We start from the raw sequence: 21,730 nt of genomic DNA, 5'->3' as shown, positions 1-21,730 counted from the left end.
CCTACTGTAACATTAACCCGCGGCAAGCTCAGAAGTTGACTGTGTATATTTTATCTGCCTTCCCAGAAGTGTGCCCCTTCATCGCTCCAGGAGCACATATCTACAAATCTTATCAAAAGAAACATCATCAATCAAGATGAAATATATATATCTCACAAGCTCAGCCCCATGACATCCCTCTCACAGCCACTAACATTTTCTCATTGAGAAGAATAACAGCCTGATCCCCATAGTCAATAGTCTTTATGTTTCACTGGGGTGTTCCTATCCCCACAGAACCAATATAAATCTTACAGTGTTGTAAGTACAGCCATTGAACATCTCCCCAAAGATTTTCATAAATATTATTGCCACATCAAAAACTAATACCACATGACTGGGACAGTGAACCACAAAACTGAATATATAGTTTTCACAAGGATGAATTTTCTGAAATATCAGTTTACTTGCTAGTTTAGTTTGTGGATAATGCACACTAGGCTGATTGGTTTGCCATATCATATATGGCTGGATTGTTCCTTAATAGAGGTTTCCATTCAAAATCAAATAGACAATGAGCTGGCTATTGTACAGTACCAAGATTTTACTCAACAGAGTTCCACCTTCAAATAGATCAGCAGGTTGCTATTTCACCTTGTGCTTGTTTTGTAGCTCATCACTATTCCCCATGCAGACAGCCAACCGTTCTCTTTGTGAATAGAGGGCAATTGCTCAACAGAGCAATTAGAACACCTCATCAGCTAGCTATTTCACATGGTGCCAAGCTAATATGTATATCATTTTTATTTATTTATTTAATTAATTTAGTATTTGATTTATATCCTGTCCTTCCTCCCAGCAGGAGATTGTGCAATAGGTTGTGGTATTCCCCCCCCCATCTTGGATTGTGGATAAGTGATATCTGTTGAGAAGATTGCTCACAAAAAATGAAAAGCAGAAATATTTGGTCATGTATCCACGCTGAAACACTACAATAAAGGGTTTTCATAGAGAACACTCAGAATAATTGAGAGACCAGAAGTAGTACTTTAGCTGTTGCAACACTTGATAAAGCATTCAGTATCTTTTTATTCGCCTAAGAACATGCAAAGAACATGCTAGATCAAGCCAAAGGCTCATCTAGTCCAGCATTTTGTTCTTCCAGTGATCAACCAGTTGCCTATGGAAAGCAGGAACTGAGTGCAACAGTATTCTCTACACTTGTGGTTCCCAGCAACTGGTTTGTAATGGCATACTGCTCTGACAGTGGAGACAGAACATAGCCATCATCACTTGCAGCCGCTGTTGGCCATGAATTTGTCTCATCCTCTTTCAGCACCACCCAAGTTGGTGGTCATCACTACATCATGTGGGAACAAATTCCATATTTTAACTACGTGCTGGGCAAAAGTACTTTCTTCTGTCTGTCCTCAATCTTCTGACATTCAACTTCATTTGATGTCCCCGAGTTCTAGTATTATGAGAGAACAACTTCTCCCTATGTACTTTGTTCATACCATGCATAACTTTATACATCTCTATCATGTTCTCTGTTAATTTGTAAAGCCCCAAATCTTTAAACCTTCCAAAGAGGGAGTTATCATTTCAATTCTAAAATAACTCATGATGACAAAACATGCAGACTTATCCCACATGGAACTAGTTCTCTGTGAAGCCCTACTTGGCTGTGTGTGTGTGCGTGTGTGCATTGTAGCCCAAGATGCTTATTGCAGCCACATGAGATGGTACCATAAGGAATCAACTGTTATATTGGCCTACATTTCCAATCATCCCTAGCCAGCTTAGCCAATGGCTAGAAATGATGAGAGTTGATGGAAAACACAGCATAGTTTGAACATTGCAATTTGGAACAAAACTGTGTGGAATATTGCCATTTTAGGAAACAAAATACTAATAATTTCCAATCTCTATAGGGAGTTGAAACTTCAGATGTTTCCCATGTTAGTTGGTGGAAATATTATATATGCCACCAGTGTGGATCTTCTTCAGCAACTGCCTGCTATATCCTCGGAAATTTGTAATACATCAATAAAATGCAATGTAGACTATTTCTGATTATATATCTATGGGACAGAATTGTATATTGTATAAACATTTGATTGATGTTCTTTCTTTCTTTCTTTCTTTCTTTCTTTCTTTCTTTCTTTCTTTCTTTCTTTCTTTCTTTCTTTCTTTCTTTCTTGTTTTTGTATTTGTTTTCTTAACTTGTGCATAAAAAAACCAGAGCTTGGAAAAGTTACTTTTATAAATTACAACTCCCATCAGTGCCAGCCAGCATGGCCACTGGATTGGGCTGATGGGAGTTGTAGTTCAAAAAAGTAACTTTTCCAAGCTCTGAAAAAACCTATATATATGATGGGAGTTATAGGCCAACAACAACAACAACAAAAAGGTAGGAAACCTCTGGCTCATGGGCCATGTTTAGTGTGGAAATAGTCCCAATTTGGCCCATGAGAATGTTTTCCCTAAGCCATGCCCACTGTCCTACAATTGGCATCATATCTGACATCAGGTGGGGGAGCAGGACTAAGTTCCCCATGGGAAAAGCAATCACTCAGCCGATCCCTGCAGCAAGCGGGGTTGAACTCGCTGCCCATCAGCTGATGGGTGATGAGTACACCCTTGCTGGATCTGTTGTGCAACTGAGTTCTCTATGGGGCATTTGACTGCACAGCTGATTCCTGCAGAAAGCAGCTTTGCCAGCACTTTGCTGAGCATAGTGCTGGCACAGCTGCTTGTCCTGCAGTTCCCATGTTCACAACAACAAGCTGGCTGTCAGACACTTGGGAAGTGCTGCACAAGGGACTTGGACAGGTGGGCAGGACAACCCACCTGTCAATAATCTGATGTCAGGTGACTGATGGGGGGATGTATCGCCCACTTTTTAAAGTTAGCCCATGGAAATGGGGACAGATACTGATCCGGCTTGCTGGGCCAAAAATGTTCCCCACCCCTGAACAACTTGAAACATGTGAGACTTTCCTCCTGAATAGCAAGAAAATGTATTGCTAGATGCTAGCTGTGCGACTTGCAGCACTGCTCCTGTCATAGGGTTCAGGCGAACATCACACCTGGCTGATAGACTTGTTCATTTTGATTATCTTCCCAGAATTTCTCTTTCCTGTGACACTACTGGCCATTTTCCCTGTGGACATTGCTCATGTTGCTGTCAAAGTCTTCAAGTGAAGCAATTCACTAATCCTATTGACAATCAGACCTATGTCCTTAGATCTTTTACTAACGGCAATTCATATCATGCCATCTATATTATGTGCCCATGTGCCAAGATTTATGTTGGACAGACATCCAGACCTTTAAAATCCAGGATCACTGAACATAAAAGCAAAATACATACTAACTGTTTGGAAGCTCTGCTTACTATGCATTTTCATCAATATCAACATTCACCTGAAGAGTTAAGATTTTTGGTTTTGGAACGGGTGCAACCTTCTCCCTAGAAAAGGGTTTCATCCACTCATCTTACTTAAATGAGAGGCCTTCTGGATATTCAAATTAAAATCTATATTTCCTGGGGGTCTCAATGATCGCTTGGATCTGTCTGTATTTCTGTAATTTGTGTACTTGCCAGTATTTCATCCTTTAAATTATTATACCATATGTATATTGTTACAATATTTTAAAATTTTCATATCATACTGCTAAAATAATTCTTTTTGGTAAATTTCATTTTTCAAGTTGTTGCAATGTCTTATGTTCTTATCGTTGTTCAACATTGCAGCTGGACCAGCGTATTGTGGCTGTTTCCCCTCACATACATTCAGTTGGGTTCCTGTTACAGTCGTCTACACCAGTACCATTTACCTGGTCTCTACCTGTTGCCAGTAGCTGACCTTGATTATACCATAATTACAGCTGAGATCTCAGCTTGGTTAGAAGCAGAGTTTGTTTCTCTCCCGATTGGAAGTGGCTATTTTCTCACATGAGGTATGTAAATGGTTAGATGCTTCATCACACATACAATTGGCTGTTTTATTGATTGGCTTCTTTATAATATTTAATGATTTATGTAATTGTAGGGTATATCACCCCCCACAAGAAGACAGTGGCTGAGCTACAGTATTGGCAATTTATATACATTGTATTTTCTTCAGTGGAGGTATTTATGTACTTTCACTTTGAATATGTTGCTGTTTGAATACTTTTACTATTCATAGACTTATATGTGGGTAACATTTCTCACATTTTTAACAGATATTTGTGGGAGACTTGAGGCTGGCTGCTGAAATTTGAGTATTATGAATGTCTGAAGAAGCACTGAAACAGTTTAACAATCCAGAATAACTGTCATCTTTGTATTATTGTGTCATTTTCCATTGCCTGTCATCATTGAATCTTTTTTCATGTTACTATATTCACTGTGGCAGCATTTTGCATTGTTACATATTGTTGTTTCAGGTCCCATGTTTTGGGTCTCTAGTGAAATAAACATATTGTTTATCTGTTCTGTTATTTATTGTGCTTCTTTTTATTGTGTTGCTAGTTTTCATTTCAGCTGCATGCCACAGTGCTTTTCATTTTCCTTGGCAAATTTGGGTAGTGACTTTTTCTATGTATTTTGTGGTTGCACTAGGAACCCTCTCTTTTTGGTTGGCAGCTGTGCAGCCTTGCCAGTCCCTGTGCAATAGTGCAACTATTTCTGAAGGAAATCCTGGGTGCTCCAAATAAAGGCAGCCTGGACCATAGAGATAGAAAAACACGTTCAGTTGAAAAACACTCTCTTAGAGGATGAGAAAGCAGCAAGAAGATGGAGAATAGGAAAGGGCTCCCACTTGGCCAATTTGGCTATTACACTTTGAAGCAAAACTATTATACATTTCTTGTTGTAAGCACAGCAGGATTAAAAATATAATTTAAAAAAACCCTTCTCAGTGGGTCTCCACTAGGCTTTGGTGGGTCTGTTGGAGCAGGTAATAAATGTTATCTTAAAGCAGGTATAATCATGATCCTAATTAGAGAAGTATGTAAATAACATAAATCTCACCTAGGGGAACCTTTGATTGTAAACTAAAGTGTGAGATGTTGGAAAGTAATAATAATAAAAAGGTTGGTGAGTGATTGTAAATAGGACTTTATCATTCAACACATACAAAGGATTTCATAAAAGAATGCGGGGAGGGGGGGAAATGAAAAAAAGCAGCTCAGCCAAGACACTCCATTAGTAACTTAATTACATGACAGGCCCAGTGGCAACTCCAAATTAGTAATAAAACTGCCAGTGATAGTCACACAGAAGAGTAACAGAGTATTTTCTGCAGATTAATATCACAGCCATCTAATTACTAGCCGAAGAGAGAGATTGGTTTTTTAAAAGTGACAGGATAAATGGCAACTTAAAAAGTGCACTTTGAATTGCTTCCTGTATAGAGCCTTCTTTGTATAAAGAACATAACTTACCACCACTACCACCCACCAAAGGCACTAAAGCCTGCAGAACAGTAACAGCCTGAGGCGTTTCTTTGTGTGTCGTCTCTGAGATATGGAGGGTGGTGACACAAGAACAGGCCTTCTCAGTGGTGGCCCCCTGCTTATGGAATGCTCTCTCCAGAGATGCATACCTTGCGCCATCATTATAATTAGGTGCCAGGCAAAGACATTCCTCTTCTCCCAGGCATTCAGCTCTTAATTTTTGGAGGTCTTTGGACATTGTAACCTCTTTTTTCGGGGCGGGGGGATTGTTCCACCATCATATCCCTGTATTGTGTTGTTGCTTTTTTACTTTTTAGTTGTGTTAGTTTTATATTGGTTTTAATCTCTTTATTGTATGTCACTTTGGGCTCATTTTTATGATGAAAAGAGGCTAATACATTTAATGAAAATAAATAAATTTTAAAATCTTTGCTGCCTCTGAACTGTGTTTGGGCATAAACACATCATTGCAGGATGACAATGGAAAACATAAAGAGCAACAATAAAAGGTCTGGCCAATGGTCTGCTGTCTTCAGAATTCTTTCGGCAAGAATGGCCAACCAGGCACCAGGGTAAATATTTTGCTTTATGAGCAACTAAATACAATGTATCAATGAACAACCAAGTACCAACAAGCTCCAAAACTTCCATCAGGGATTTGCCTGCACCCTCAAACCACTTGAAGCCTTCATTATTGCTGTGTTGGAAACAGCATGATGGCAACACAACAATGTTGTCATCATGCTGTTTCCAACACCACAAAGAGTGGGGAACCTTTTTCATCCTGAGGGATATATTCCCTTCTGGGCAACCTTTCAGGGACCATGTGCCAGTGGTGGATGCAGCAATGAATGCAAATTTTACCTTGGTACAGTACATTAGTTTCTACACATTCGCTCTCTCACACCTCTGCGTCCTTCCTCCAGTCAATCAAGGGGCATTATCAGAATTCAAGAATATATTCCAGCCAGGCATAAACACTCATGAATAGTGTGAAACAGACCCAGTAGAATGTTTGGCTGGGGAGGGTGTGCACCCTGGGGATAGTCCTGAGGGCTGGATAGAGAGGCTTGGAGGGCCATACTCATTCCTCAGGCCTAGGGTTCCCCACCTCTGTGTTAGAGTTATGCAGAATATTCTTCAGTTTAGCATTTAGGTAGAAACCACATATTTGGAAGGATAGAAATTGGTGCAAATACTCTCTGCAAATATACACTGTTTTTATCTGATTCAGTTCCATTGATGTCACAATGTTATGTATCAGATATCAATCAGATACGGTTACATGATGATGCCACTTAAGGCAAATTAGGGCAATTGAAAATGAATAAACAAACATTTTCACAAGGAATGCCAGCAAATCATTGAAAATGTGGGAGAATTTATTGGCATTACCAAAGATAGGCTCAACTTTCGTTTCTAGTTATGTCTGTGTTATACAAGTACCCAGAAGGAAGGCTGCACCATAAAGAATTCTGACAAAGGCAAAACTAACAGGCACAAGAAAGATTGAGAAACTGAGTTCCTTTCCAGGGACAGATGACATGAATTTAGAGCATGGGAATAATCAAGCTGCCTTCTAATGAATAATTAGTTCATCTAGTCCAGCACTTTCTGCTCCAAATAGCCATGGCTCTCCAAGGACTCAGGCAAAGATCACTCACTCATCTTGCTGTCTTATGTTCCTTTTAACTGGATATATCAGGAACCAAACCTACGTCCGTCTGCATGTAAATGCTCTGCTTTGCCAGTGATCTATGGGTCTATTCCTTTCTTCTTGGAGCCATTGGAACTTCAGAGTTCCAGAGCTCGGCAAGGTTTTCTGCTAGATGGGAGTAGTAGCAGAGTCAGGGGGAAATACTCCTAGCAAAACAAAGGGGGGAAATATAACTAGCTGCCATTTTCAGGGTGGCTCAGGAGAAGATGGTAGAAGAATTTGGGTCACCAGAAACCCATAGTCCTCTTTGACCACAGTGGGGATGCCCTTCCCAAAGAATATCACATATAGGGTTGACTATAATTCACTGGTATTTACATACTTAAGATGACATCACTTCAGCCCCTTTGCTTAATCATTTCAAAAATACTTCCCTTCAACCTTGTCTATTTTGATCACATAAATACAATACACAGAGTCACTGCAACCTGCACACAGCACAAAGCTATTCTTGAAAGGAAAGTGCAATGCATTATTGATGACACTAATGAAATTACTACACACATCACTCATCCTTAATGGGCCCATCGCAATGACACATCATAGCAACCTGAAAAGTACAGCACCAAACTGGGAAAAGTAATTAATAACTGCAGACGGCAATTTTGAAGGAGATAAAGCCTCTTCAAAGAGCTGACAAATCAGCCTTAATAAACTAAGGCAAAGGTACATACAAAAGGAAAATTATTCAAAGACAAAGAAAAAGATCTACAGTCTTTATGAGCCATTTCTGTGACTAAAAAATGTGCTAGTTTGGTAATAGAAATAATGGCTCTCTATTCAAACATTGTTTTTCATTAGCTAAAATGGGAATGGAATAGAACCCATACCAGCCAGAGAATAACCTGTATTATATCCCATCTTAAATAAATCACACAAGTTAATGCCAAGCCTTTGCGAATGGCCTAAACTATAATAATCCATAACGCAAGAACTAATTTCATTTTTTGATAATTATATTGAATTATTTCAGAGGTTAAGCTGAGGCAGCAGTGGTGTATACTGCAGTTGGCGTGCTCCTCCTTTAAGAAAGGAACGTGAGAGAAACAGGTCCTGGATTCACATATAGGAGTAAACTGGGTGTTGGATTCAGAATGTGGGGAGTGGGGATGGGCTGAGCAACTAATTATGTCCCCATTTGGTCTCACTAACACTCAGCCATGTATCTGTTCCATCCTGTCCTGTTTTATGCTCTTGTGTCCTGTTTTGTGTGCATTTTTTCACATAGAATACACACTTTTTGTGTACTGCATTGCAAAATCCAAGGGAAGTGTGCAATTTGATTGGAAGTTGCATTCAACTCTGCCAGCAAGTTCAGGAGCCTCAGATTTGTTTGGTCTGCTGAAAAAAGCAGGCTAAATAAATTCATCTCCCATATCTAATGAAGAAGCTTTGTGAAATAGCAGCAGGGATGTATTTGCTATTTCCCTGGATGGGGCCAGTGTGTTTAGGTGCACTTGGGTGCTTTCACACTGCACTTTATTCTGTTATTCTGATGATTAATTTCCTGTTAATTTGCGCATAAAATTTGAGCTTTCACACGACATAACAGGTAGCTCTGGAATTCTGGTGGAATGTAGTGGAAGTTTAGCACTAAATTCCACAATAAATGATACCTGAACAATTCTGATAGCAAGGCCGGGACAGGGAAGATTGCGGGAGTTTTGTGCTACTGCCGCTGCTCACGTGACAGCCATCCCAGCATGCAGTGTGTTCCCGCCCTTACCAACTGCCACCGCTGCGCCTCCCAGCCAATCCCAGCTGCTCCTGGAGAGCAGCCTATGCTGCTGCTGCTTAACCAGAGCCTCTGCTGCTGTGCTGGCCCGCCTCTCAGCTGATCGCGATCACTCCTCCTTCAAACCCCCCCATGCACCAAAAGAACAGGCCTCAAACCGGTAGGTGAAGACCTGTGTGAAAGACTGTTTCGCAAAATGCCAGTATAACAGGTACTGCAGTGTGAAAGGGATTTTTGAAATCTGGAATGAAGTGCTACCTTTTTAATCCATTAAACTAGCGCTATTAGCCCCATGTGTGAAAGCAGCCTTTGTGCTCTGGTCCATCAAAAGCAATCTGCACCAGGAAGGAAACACCCACCAGGAAAGGATCACTCTTTGAGATGCTGTTCTGTTTGCCTAAGTGGTGACAGTGGAGAGCAACCAACATCCAGTGTTGTAAATGGGGTGTAGAAGCCAACCAGATGATCAGCACTGATTGCCAGAATGCAGGCATCATGACAGACACCCTCTTCCTTTTCACCATCAGTGTTAAGAGTGGTCAACCATTTTTCCAATGGAGGTGGCACCACCTGCTTCTGCATGGCCTTAATCTTGAACACCACCACTAAAGCAATTGTTTATGCCCTGAATATCCAGGCACAGAATATACCTGTAACTAGCAGATACTGGGAATGTACATCATTCATTTCCTGATCATGTGGTTTCAGAGTATCTGGTTGGCTGTTGGTGGAAATGGAATGGAGCGCTAGGTGGATCTTTCACACAGCCAGTTCTTATGTTTTAAATCATTTAAATTGAGTGTAAAATGCATATAGTTCAGCAGCAATGAGAAATGAAAGGCCCAATTCAAAGTCTATTTTTGCTGCATGGGAGCTGCTGCATCATTTAGTCCCATGTGTTGTATAGGACACATAGGGTTACAGATCTGGAGCCCCCAAAATCAGGATCTTGTTTATATTTGTCTTAGATCCCCTTTCCCCAGTACCCTCACTCGTTCAGATCAGGAACCAAGGAAAGGGACTTCTATAGAAGCATTAACTGACATAAAAATAAAAGGTAACATCTCACTCTGGATTCTGAACAAAAGATACAGACATAGAGCAAAGTTTCAAAAAAACTGAAAGCTGCTCAGACAAGAATTTAAGAATGTTAACTTCAGAGACATGATAGATGTAGCAAAGAAATGTATCAATAAAAATATGGACTCTCTGTTAGTCAGGTGGAATTCTCATTGACTCCACTCTACGTAAAGGAGGATATAAAGGAAGATTGACTAGTTTAATCCCTGTTAGCATCCTTACATCGGGTAGGTAATGGAACAGATCCCTGTGCCTCCACTATGGGCACCCACACCCAGGCTCCAGGCACCAGATCGGAAGACTGGCTAATCTGTGCATGCACTTCCTTACATGCTCACAAAAAGGTGAGTAGAGGCAGCGCCTAACTGCGCCACCCCTCCCCTGCTATTCAGCATTCAGAAGGGTGAAGCCTCCCCACTCCTTTGAGTCTGCTGGAAGTGAGGGGGTAGGTTAGGCAATCTCCCTTTACCACAGTAGTGAAGGACTGTAGCTCAGTGGGTATTTATTTATTTAATTTCATTTATAAACCGCCCATAGCCAATGGCTCCCTGGGCGGTGTACAACATACAATAATACAATAAATCAACAAAAATCACTAGATATAAAATACAGATACATAATAACACTAAACAGTATTGAGATAACTAAAACATTACAACATTAAAATATATAAAATGGGTACAGCATCTGCCTTGCATGCAGAAATGTCCCAGGTTTAATCCTGGGCATCTTCAGGTAGGGCTGAGAGAGACCCCTGCCTGGAGCCCTGGAAAGCCACTGCCACTCAGTGTAGGCTAAACTAAGTGAGATGACCAATGGTCTGACTCAGTGCAAGGGAGCTTCCTATGCACCTGTCCCCATGCTCCTATAGTGCCTGAGGGTACTTGCCAAGGCCTATTCTGTTTTCTCTCCATTCTCAAACACCCTGCTCTTTGTGGCCAAACTAGGAATCAATTAGTCCAATTAAACCCACCATCTCCAAATTAAAGAGTATGGAGTAGGTGAAAAAAATGTCAGAAGTGAAGCAAATCCCTTTTAGTTCTTCCACCACAAATCAAATGTAAAGGCATCAAGCACAAAAAACCCTGGACTAATTTGTCTGTAATTTTGGCAGGTGTCTTACCTAGAGACAGCTCCCTAGTGTATGCTACCTTCATACAAATTCCGCCCCACATACAAATTTGTTGTTGTTGTTGTTGTTATGTGCCTTCAAGTCGATTACGACTTATGGCAACCCTATGGATCAGCGAGCTCCAAGAGCATCTGTCATGAACCACCCTGTTCAGATCTTGTACGTTCAGGTCTGTGGCTTCCTTTATGGAATCAATCCATCTCTTGTTTGGCCTTCCTCTTTTTCTACTTCCTTCTGCTTTTCCCAGCATTATTGTCTTTTCTAGTGAATCAGGTCTTCTCAAGATGTGTCCAAAGTATGATAACCTCAGTTTCATCATTTTAGCTTCTAGTAATAGTTCTGGTTTAATTTGTTCTAACACCCAATCATTTGTCTTTTTCACAGTCCAGGGAATGCACAAAGCTCTCCTACAGCACCACATTTCACATGAGTTGATTTTTCTCTTCTCTGCCTTTTTCACTGTCCAACTTTCACAGCCATACACAGAGATTGGGAATATCATGGTCTGAATGATCCTGACTTTTGTGTTCAGTGATACATCTTTGCATTTGAGGACCTTTTCTTTTTCTCTCACAGCTGCCATTCCCAGTCCTAGCCTTCTTCTGATTTCTTGACTATTGTCTCCATTTTGGTTAATGACTGTGCCAAGGTATTGATAATCCTTGACAAGTTCAGTGTCCTCACTGTCAACTTTAACGTTACATAAATCTTCTGTTGTCATCCCAAAATGTAAAGGTTGACTTTGAAGGAAAACCAATGGAGCTATCCTTCCGAAATCTGGCAGTAGTGATTCCCTGAAAATGAACTACCAAGCCTGTAAATTTTATCAAATTCTGCAGAAAAGGTTTTGGAGGGACAATCATTTTAAAGGTACCCAACACAAAAATCCCTGGACTTATTTAGTTTGGTAGATGTTATCTACTCCAGAGGGGCTACTATGCCTGCAAATTTCATCTCATCGTGTCAAAAGAAAAAAGTTATAGGCATTTTTTATTCTCCCATAATATTGAATGGAGGAGTCACAAAGCTTCTGAATCAAATTGGTCTGATTTCAATGCACTGCGGACTGAATATTGCTTTTACCTGAAATGCCAAAGCATTAAGCAGATTCAGGGATGCAGTGTGATGAAAAGAGAGCTGTTGTCCATTGTTACAGAACATAGGAAGCTGCCTTATACTGAATCAGTCCATTGGTCCATCAAGCTCAATATTGTCTACATTGGCTGACAGCAGCTCTCCAGGGTTTCAGGCAGGGGTCTCTCCTAGACCTACCTGCAGATGCCAGGGATTAAACTTGGGACCTTCTGCATGCAAAACAGATGTTCTCACAACTGAGCTACAGCCCTTACATTTTAAACATTTATGAAGAAGCATAGGACTTGGCCATACTGAAGCAGCTCAGGTGATTCAAAGGGAACATTTTCAATTGAGTCATAAAAAACAACCCTAAACAGCTAAAACTTAACCAGCTCACATGCATAAATAGCTCAGTTTAATTATGTGAATGTGAGAATTCACTAGACATACTTAAAAAGAATTATGTTTTAGATTCCAATATAAAACTACTCATGGAAATGAATGTTTCCGTGCTTCCCCACTTCGAAACATTTGCAATCTAATGATTAAAAAAAATCAATAAATTGCCAGTTACAATGAGATTCTATTGGCAAACCCTTGACATTGAAATGTGGCTTGTCAAAACCTGGTACAATTGCGATACATGCTGCGCTGCTTCCCATGACTTTAGCTGCATTTCTCCAAAAGTTAAATATGTTCCTGTATTAAATTAATTCTTTCTCTTTCTTTGGCTCCTTAGCTTACTTTAAGCAAAAAAACAAACGAGGTGCCAAAAATGCAAGGTTATTAAAACTGTATAACCAGCCTTTTACTAAATATAATTTGAACAGTAACACATGGCACAAATAGGATGGTGTTTTCTTAGGAAATGCAGACTAATAGCTGTTGCTCATGTTCTTTGCATTTGATAACATGCAAGGAAGTAAGGAATATTGTTATTACTAAGAAGGAAGACTAAATAAGGTGTTCAGCCATTCTGTTGCTGTGTGACCAAAATCCAGGGTTCCAGCAGATGACCATGGTATCTCTGTGGCTGGACTCAACTATCTCACATTGCATGTGGGTCAAGCAGATGCTTCACAACTAGGGTTGCCAGGTTCGTGGCCTGAGACTGATCCTGTATCTTTAGGAGAAGAGAAAGTCAGCCAAGTGCAGGTGTTCTTGCAACACTGTAATGAGAAAAACCACAAGGTGGAATTCTCCCTTCCCCCCGCACAACTTTTAAACATACAGAAGACCTCTTTGAGGCTGGGCCTGGCAACCAAGAGGTCTTCTGTATCTTTAAAAGTTGCACAGGGGGAAGGGAGAATTCCACCTTGTGGTTTTTCCCATTACAGCGTTGCAAGAACACCTGTACTTGGCTGACTTTCTCTTCTCCTAAAGATACAGGATCAGTCTCAGGCCACGAACCTGGCAACCCTATTCACAACATAGCTGGTGTTGTTGAATGCACAGGGATTATTTCACACAGAGTAACATTAACATGTTATCAATAAAATAATGCTGAGGTGGACATTCTTGTAGTTGCAAACCTATACACGCTTACTTGAGAGTGAGGCTCACCCAGCTCTGTGGGAATTATGTCTGAGTTAACCTGCACAGGATTGTACTGTACACAAACTATTTCTGTCTTGGCTTGGTGAGAGGAAAGCTTCATAATAGATTTATAAAAAGAATCCAATATGATTAATGCTAAGATAGGCATTACTTACTGCACTTTTATGTTTTTCATTTTTCATTTCTGCCACCTCTTAAAAAGAAGGCTATCTTGGCATTAAAATAGGCTTCTTTTTATAAATCTAGTTAGCATATAAACCTAATCATCATCATCATCATCATCCTGGCAGTGGCATGCCTGGGTGGCATTTCCCCCAGTGCTTTTTTGCCCTCACTCTGATTTGGCTACCTGATGCCCTCAACCAAGACATTTCACCTATAATTTATTACAATGATGAGTTGCTTTCCCACAGAACAGTCTCAAAGTGACTTATAGAATTTTTTAAAAAATTGTGCAAACCACTACTTTCAAAAACCATACATGACAAGGCGTGAAGCCAAAACGCTTCCTGCCCTGACTCTTGTGGGCACAAGCAGCACAAGAGAGCTGATTGCCACTGCCACCAGGATCAGCAGTAAGTAGAGAGCCTTTGCACAACTGGTGTTGCACAAAATCCCCATCCCCTCCATCAGTTTAGTAGTCTACAGAGCAGTGTGGCTCAGTGCTATTATTATAATGAAAGTAGCTTTTATATTATAAAATTATTTTAAATCCTGACTGTGACCTATTAAAACATCATTTAAAAATCAGAAGCATGATCTGCAGCATGCCAAATTCTGTGCCTAACAGAAAAGCATTTCTGTGTAATTATACAACCTACCCTTTTACTTTTTTAAACACTGCCTTTCAAAGGGTAGAGAAAGGGGGGGAAAGAAACCCTTAATAAAGGAACGAGGCCCCAGCCACATATTTTACACCTCACATCTTATGAGAACATTTGAGAACATGAGCTATCAAGAAGCAATCTCAGAAAACTGGAGCAGATAGTATTGATTTGAATGGGATTATGTACTACTAAAGCACTTGAACCTCACCTCACCTCATTGAAATCAATGAGAGCCTTGTCATAGCCATCAGCAGGACAAAAATACTCTGTAAATCTATTGAAGCAGCTCACAAAGTGACATTAGAACGTTCAGTTGGCCAAGCTTAACAGCAGAGTCTCCTTTTTGGTTGCCAGGGTGAAATCTGGAGCTTTCTTCGGTCCCTTGAAAACAGTTTGCTTCATTCTGGGAAATGAAGTGGCGTTGGCTTCTCCAGCCTGTCCCCAGCCCTTTCATCTGCTTCTCTATCCTGTCTATTGTAGCAAGCAGGACTTCAGGTGTGCTACAGAGCAGGTGTAAAAAAAAAACAGATGAAAGGGCCACGGAAGAAATGGGCAAGATAAGCCACTGAAGGCCACAGCTCAGTGGGAGAGCACCTGCCTTGCATGCAGAAGGCCCCAGGTTCAATCCCTGGCATCTCCAGCTAGGGCTAGGATATCCCCCGTCTGAATCCCTTGAGAGCCACTGTGAATCAGAGTACATCACACTGAGCTAGATGGACCAATAGTCTGACTCAGTACAAGGCTGCTTCCTATGATGATTTGTTGCTTGCTTCATTTGTAGTAAAGCAGGTGTGGCTAATCTGGAGCCCTCTGGATATAGTTGGACTCCAACTCCCATCAGCTCCATCCAGCATGGCCAATGGTCAGGAATGATGGGTGTTGTAACTCAGTACATCTAGAGGGTTGTGAATTATCCATCTGATTTAAAGCAGGGATGGCTCACCCCTGGCATGGGGGTCTGATACCATACACATACACACTAAGTAACTTTTTCTGGCTCCTGAAAACCCTTGATTTTGAAAGTAACAATATTAAGTAGACATGGTGTGTGTGGGGGGCTGTTGTTGTTGTTATGTGCCTTCAAGTCGATTACGTCTTATGGCAACCTATGAATCAGCGACCTCCAAGAGCATCTGTCATGAACCACCCTGTTCAGATCTTGTAAGTTCAGGTCTGTGGCTTCTTTTATGGAATCAATCCATCTCTTGTTTGGCCTTCCTCTTTTTCTACTCCCTGCTGTTTTTTCCAAGCATTATTGTCTTTTCTAGTGACTCGTCTTCTCATGATGTGTTCAAAGTATGATAACCTCAGTTTCATCATTTTAGCTTCTAGTGACAGTTCTGGTTTAATTTCTTCTAACACCCAATTATTTGTCTTTTTCTCAGTCCATGGTATGCGCAAAGCTCTCCTCCAGCACCACATTTCAAATGAGTTGATTATTTTCTTATCCACTTTTTCACTGTCCAACTTTCACAGCCATACACAGAGATTGGGAATATCATGGTCTGAATGATCCTGACTTTTGTGTTCAGTGATACATCTTTGCATTTGAGGACCTTTTCTTTTTCTCTCACAGCTGCCGTTCCCAGTCCTAGCCTTCTTCTGATTTCTTGACTATTGTCTCCATTTTGGTTAATGACTGTGCCAAGGTATTGATAATCCTTGACAAGTTCAATGTCCTCATTGTCAACTTTAAAGTTACATAAATCTTCTGTTGTCATTACTTTAGTCTTTTTGACGTTCAGCTGTAGTCCTGCTTTTGTGCTTTCCTCTGTAACTTTCATCAGCATTCGTTTCAAATCATTACTGGTTTCTGCTAAGAGTATGGTATCGTCTGCATATCTTAAATTATTCATGTTTCTCCCTCCAATTTTCACACCTTCATCTTGGTCCAATCCCACTTTCCATATGATTTGTTCTGCATACAGATTAAACAAATAGGGTGATAAAATACACCCCTGTCTCACACCCTTTCCGATGGGGAACCAACTGGTTTCTCCATATTCTGTCCTTACAGTAGCCTCTTGTCCAGAGTATAGGTTGCGCATCAAGACAATCAGATGTTGTGGCACCCCCCATTTCTTTTAGAGCATTCCACAGTTTTTCATGATCTACACAGTCAAAGGCTTTGCTGTTGTCTATAAAGCACAGGGTGATTTTCTTCTGAAATTCCTTGCTCTGTTCCATTATCCAACGTATGTTTGCAATATGATCTCTGGTGCCTCTTCCCTTTCTAAATCCAGCTTGGATGACTGGCATTTCTCGCTCCATATATGGTAAGAGCCTTTGTTGTAGAATCTTGAGCATTACTTTACTTGCATAGGATATTAAGGCAATAGTTCGGTAATTACTGCATTCTCTGGGATCCCCTTTCTTTCGAAGTGGGATATATATTGAATGCTTCCAGTCTGTTGGCCATTGTTTAGTTTTCCATATTTCTTGACAAATGTCTGTCAAAATGTGGACAGATTCAGTGTCAGTAGCTTGTAGCAACTCTATTGGTATGCCATCTATTCCTGGTGATTTGTTTCTTCCAAGAATTTTAAGAGCAGCTTTCACCTCACGATCTAAAATTTCTGGTTCTTCACCATATGATTCCTCCGTGAATGAATCTGTCATCCTTACATCTCTTTTATAGAGTTCTTCAGTGTATTGCTTCCATCTTCCTTTTATTTCATCTCGGTCAGTCAGCGTGTTCCCTGTTGATTATTCAACATCCCTACTCGTGGTTTAAATTTCCCTTCCATTTCTCTAATCTTTTGGAATAGGGCTCTTGTTCTTCCCATTTTGTTGTCCTTTTCTATTTCTATACAATAACTATTGTAATAGTTTTCTTTGTGCCTATGTACTAGTCGTTGTGTAGTTGCATTTAGGGTTCTTACCGTGTTCCTGTCTCCTTTTGCTTTTGCTTTCCTTCTCTCTTTAACCATTTTAAGAGTTTTGTCAGTCATCCATTGATGTCTTTCTTTCTTTTTAACAAGAGTTATTGTCTTTTTGCATTCTTCTCTGATAACGTCCCTGACTTCAGTCCATAGTTCTTCTGGTTCTCTGTCAACTAAGTTTAAAGCCTCAAATCTGTTCCTTATTTGATCCTTATATTCTTCTGGGATGTTATTTAAATTGTATTTTGGCATTATGAATGCTTTGTTGTTCTTCTTTAGCTTTACTCTGATTTTCGATACGATCAGTTCATGATCTGTACCGCAGTCTGCTCCTGGTCTTGTTTTTGCAGAAAGTATGGAACTTCTCCATCTTCTGTTTCCAATTATATAATCAATTTGATTCCTATATTGACCATCTGGTGATGTCCACATGTACAGTCGTCTTTTTGGTGGCTCAAAAAATGTGTTCGCAAGAAACAAATTATTGGCTTCACAGAATTCAATAAGTCTCCTGCTTCATTTCTGTCTCCTAAGCCCCATTTCCCCACAATTCCTAGTTCTTCTCTGTTCCCTACCTTTGCATTCCAGTCCCCCATGATTATTATCATATCTTGTTTTGGTGTGTGATCAATTTCCTCCTGTACTTCTGTATAAAATCTCTCCAATTCTTCTTCTTCTGCATTTCATGTTGGAGCGTAGACTTGGATAATGGTTATGTTAATAGGTTTCCCATTTAATCTCATTGATATAACTCGCTCAGACCTTGCGTTGTAGCTCTTAATTGCTTTTGCTACATCACTTCTATTAAAGCAACCCCATTTCTTCTTAATTTCTCATTTCCTGTATAAAATATTTTGTAGTTGCCTGATTGAAAATGTCCCACTCCAGTCCATTTTAATTCACTCACGCCAAGTATTGTAATGTTGATATGCTCCATTTCTTGCTTGACAATTTCTAACTTTCCCTGGTTCATGATTCTCACATTCCATGTTCCTATTGTGTGCGTCGTACAACTCTGGACTCTCCTTTCACATCTGTGCGCATCAGCCTCTGGGCTTCCTTTCGGCTTTGACCCAGCTGCATCATTAGTCACAGCGCTACTCATACTTGTCCTTTGTTCTTCCCCAGAACAAGTAGCTCAGTGAGTGCCTTCTGACCTGGGGGTGTCATCTTCCAGCACTATCTCGTGTTGCATTTTGGATACTCTGTTCATAGGGTTTTCGTGGTAAGAGATATTCAGAGGTGGTTTATCATTGCCTTCCTCTGGGGGGGGGCAGAGAGATATAAACTTCAACAAGTCCAGCGCACTGAGATGATACAAATCAGATCAATCTTTGATGAGCAGGAAGGCGATAATCTTCCACCACAGCTGAGCTGCATGAATCAGCTAAGGAGCAGGGCCTGTATGCATGTTTGTGTGCACCTGTATGAGAGTGCAGGTGGTCACACCTACTTTTGGCTATGCTCAACACTAGCATGCAGCTGCCAGAGATTTGGCCGAGGGTGAATGTGGCCTTTTGAGTAACCAACCAAACAACCAATAGCCAGTTCTGTTCTAAAAGGTCAGTGCAAATGCTCAGGTTGTAAGTAGGGATGGATCTCTCAATTTTGGCTTCAGTTTTGGTTTGTCAGTTTCTAATTTTTCCAATCTTCAGCTCCACAATTCTGCAGCTATTTGTGAGTTGTTTTTTTAAAAAATCCTCATGAAAATTTCTCAGCATTTTAGTGCACATTTATCCTAATATACACATTTTTATGTAGTTTTGTCTAATATACACATTTTTGCAAAGCAGTTTAATATAATGCATTTTTGTTTGTTGTTTTCACCAATATATGCTTTCAAATGTTTACTTCCCCCTAGTATATGTATTATTGTACACACTGTTTGAGCATTGCTTTGTAATATTTAGAGAAATGTGAACGTTAAAGGATAATTGTGCCTCAGTTTGCATATTGGTTTGAGAAATGCACATTAGGTAGTTTCTCATTAAAATGCAAACAAAAGCAGATTTCCCCTCCATCTATTCTCCCTTCATGGAACTTTTCTCCTTCTACTACAGCTTTGAGCATCTCCTATCCATCTTTCGTCCTTTGCATAAATGGTGGCATAGATTCACATTAGCTAGAATGTTTATAACCCATATTTTGTGCATGGAGAATCCCAGGCCTTCCCAAGACTCTGGAATAGTTTTCCAGAAGAGTTCAAATATGTGTCTCGCTCCTAGCTTTGAGGGAGAAAAAAATGCAACGCACATATTTGGGAGTTGACTTTGAGTAGTCACGTCATCCTGTTTCATTGTTTCACTGTATCCTGATTAATATTCTTTACTGCAGGCATTTTATCTGCTTATTGGTGTTTATCACCTGAAGCTTTTGGAAGGTGGCTTACAAATAGTTAAATATGTAGGCAGGGGGAAATGAGGATTAATGTGAAAATGGAACTGAATGTGTAAAATAACACAGAACTGCCCATAACTGTGTGAGAGGAACGTTTGCCCTGAGGTATATGTGTATGAGAGTTGGATTTCTATAAATCATCCAAAATGTTGATGTAGATGCCTCCCCGGCTACTGAAAAGCACAGCTGTGGAAATCAAACATCCCACCACTTGATTTTGAAAAAGTTGATTTGGTAAGGGTAGATAGGGAGAAGGAGGCTTGGAATCTCACAGGTTGAAATCTGAATTTATATTGGTTCAAAAATACATGAACTGAAATGGTTCTGAGTATGGGCAGGGGTGGGGATTACATGTCTTCATTCCAAGCCAATACAATTTGAGCTAGGAAGTGTCGGGCGGAGGGAATGCAAGCCCACCACTAGTTATTAGTAGATGCCCCATAATGATGGACAGCTCTAGATTGAGACCAAATGGCAACTAAAGTTCATTGTCAGCCCATCCAGGCTGCTATGTGCAAGGAGACCAAAGTCCATATGGATCAGCCTGTGAAACTCAGTCTTACTGCTTGAACATCTTGGGGGAGGGCAGGAAGGAAGAGGAAGGACATCCACGTACCACTTGAAGTGAATGGCAGGGAGCTTTCGGTGTTCTTAAATGAATCAGCATATGCAAATGAGGTGTGGGCAGTGTCTTAGGTTGCAGAGGCTGCAACCCTGGCCTTCTTTATGTGTTACGCATAGAGCATAAGCTTGTAGAGAAAGGTATCCTGAGTGAGCGGAGCACCTACTTGCAAGCAGGAGCTCACACACTGGGCTTTCTGCTCAAACAACCATGTATGAGATGGGGTTACTGGGGACAAAAACAGGTGGTGTTTGGGGTTGGGCTACAAGCAAAGCTATGCTCCTTATCTACATGCTGATGACTTATCCATGAGTCATATCTGTATTCAAATCCTATTGATTCTGATATATCTAGAAGCTCCAGTTTTTCCCCAGTGGCAGCTAGATTTTTAATAAGATTGCATTGTATTGTATATAGCTTTCTAAATCTATAGCTGCTTCTGCTACCACTAAGCAGTTATTTAGTGCCAACCATAAAAGATGTATGCACATTAACAAGCTCTTTATATTTCCTTCCTTTTAAGACCTCCTAGGCTGCCTGAGCCGCTTCTCAATACTGATATGTATATGGTTTCCTTTTTATCCATATCACACTTCTGTTAACATTAATCAAGCTATCTGAATACCATTAATAATGTTACTCAAGCAATGCTTCTTGCATTATCTGTTGATACAGATGGTAGCTGGAATGACACAGCTTCTTTAATGGAAAATGTATTTGCAACTGAATCTCAGACTTCACTAATGCCGAAATACAAACAAGAAGCAATGTATTTCTCAAAAAATCAATAAATGCTGATCTGGAGAAAAAATACAATAATTTTCTCTATCCCCCCCATACCCCCAGTTTGGTCTGGATCTCAGGTAGCCTGCAATGTAACTGGGAAATGCCACTTCTCCCATCACCTGTGTCACCGGCAAACTGAAAATCACTAATGCTGAATGATAGGGATGGAAGGATCTGCTAATTTCAGTTTGTAATTTTTCCAATCTTATATTCAATTTTCCATATTTCTGGAGTAAATGTTTTTTAAAAAAACAAATCCTTATGAACATTCTTCAGCATTTTAGTGTGAATTCCTCCTAGTAAACACATTTTTGAGTGCCACAGTGGTCTCCTTACTTGCGATCTCTAGCACCCGGTATACAAAGGCATAATGCCTCCAGCAGTGGTGACAGCATGAAAACATCATGGCCAGTAGCTATTTACAGGTTCTCTCAAGGCCCTCTTGTGCTGCGTGGTGTTAAGTGCATTGTTGTCTCATGTGACTAGTACCT

The 21,730-nt window shown here is 40.4% G+C and overlaps 1 protein-coding gene across 3 annotated transcripts in view; it reads right to left on the bottom strand.

The window, feature by feature from the left end:
- The window catches only part of NAALADL2 (N-acetylated alpha-linked acidic dipeptidase like 2), an 847,134-nt gene that overhangs the window by 9,584 nt on the left and 815,820 nt on the right, over window positions 1–21,730 (bottom strand). The window lies entirely within an intron of this gene.

This window comes from Rhineura floridana, chromosome 7 (assembly GCF_030035675.1).
Source record: "Rhineura floridana isolate rRhiFlo1 chromosome 7, rRhiFlo1.hap2, whole genome shotgun sequence".
Lineage (NCBI taxonomy): Eukaryota > Metazoa > Chordata > Lepidosauria > Squamata > Rhineuridae > Rhineura > Rhineura floridana.
The sequence above is the reverse complement of the archived record's forward strand: the minus strand, read 5'-3'. Positions and strand labels throughout refer to the sequence as shown.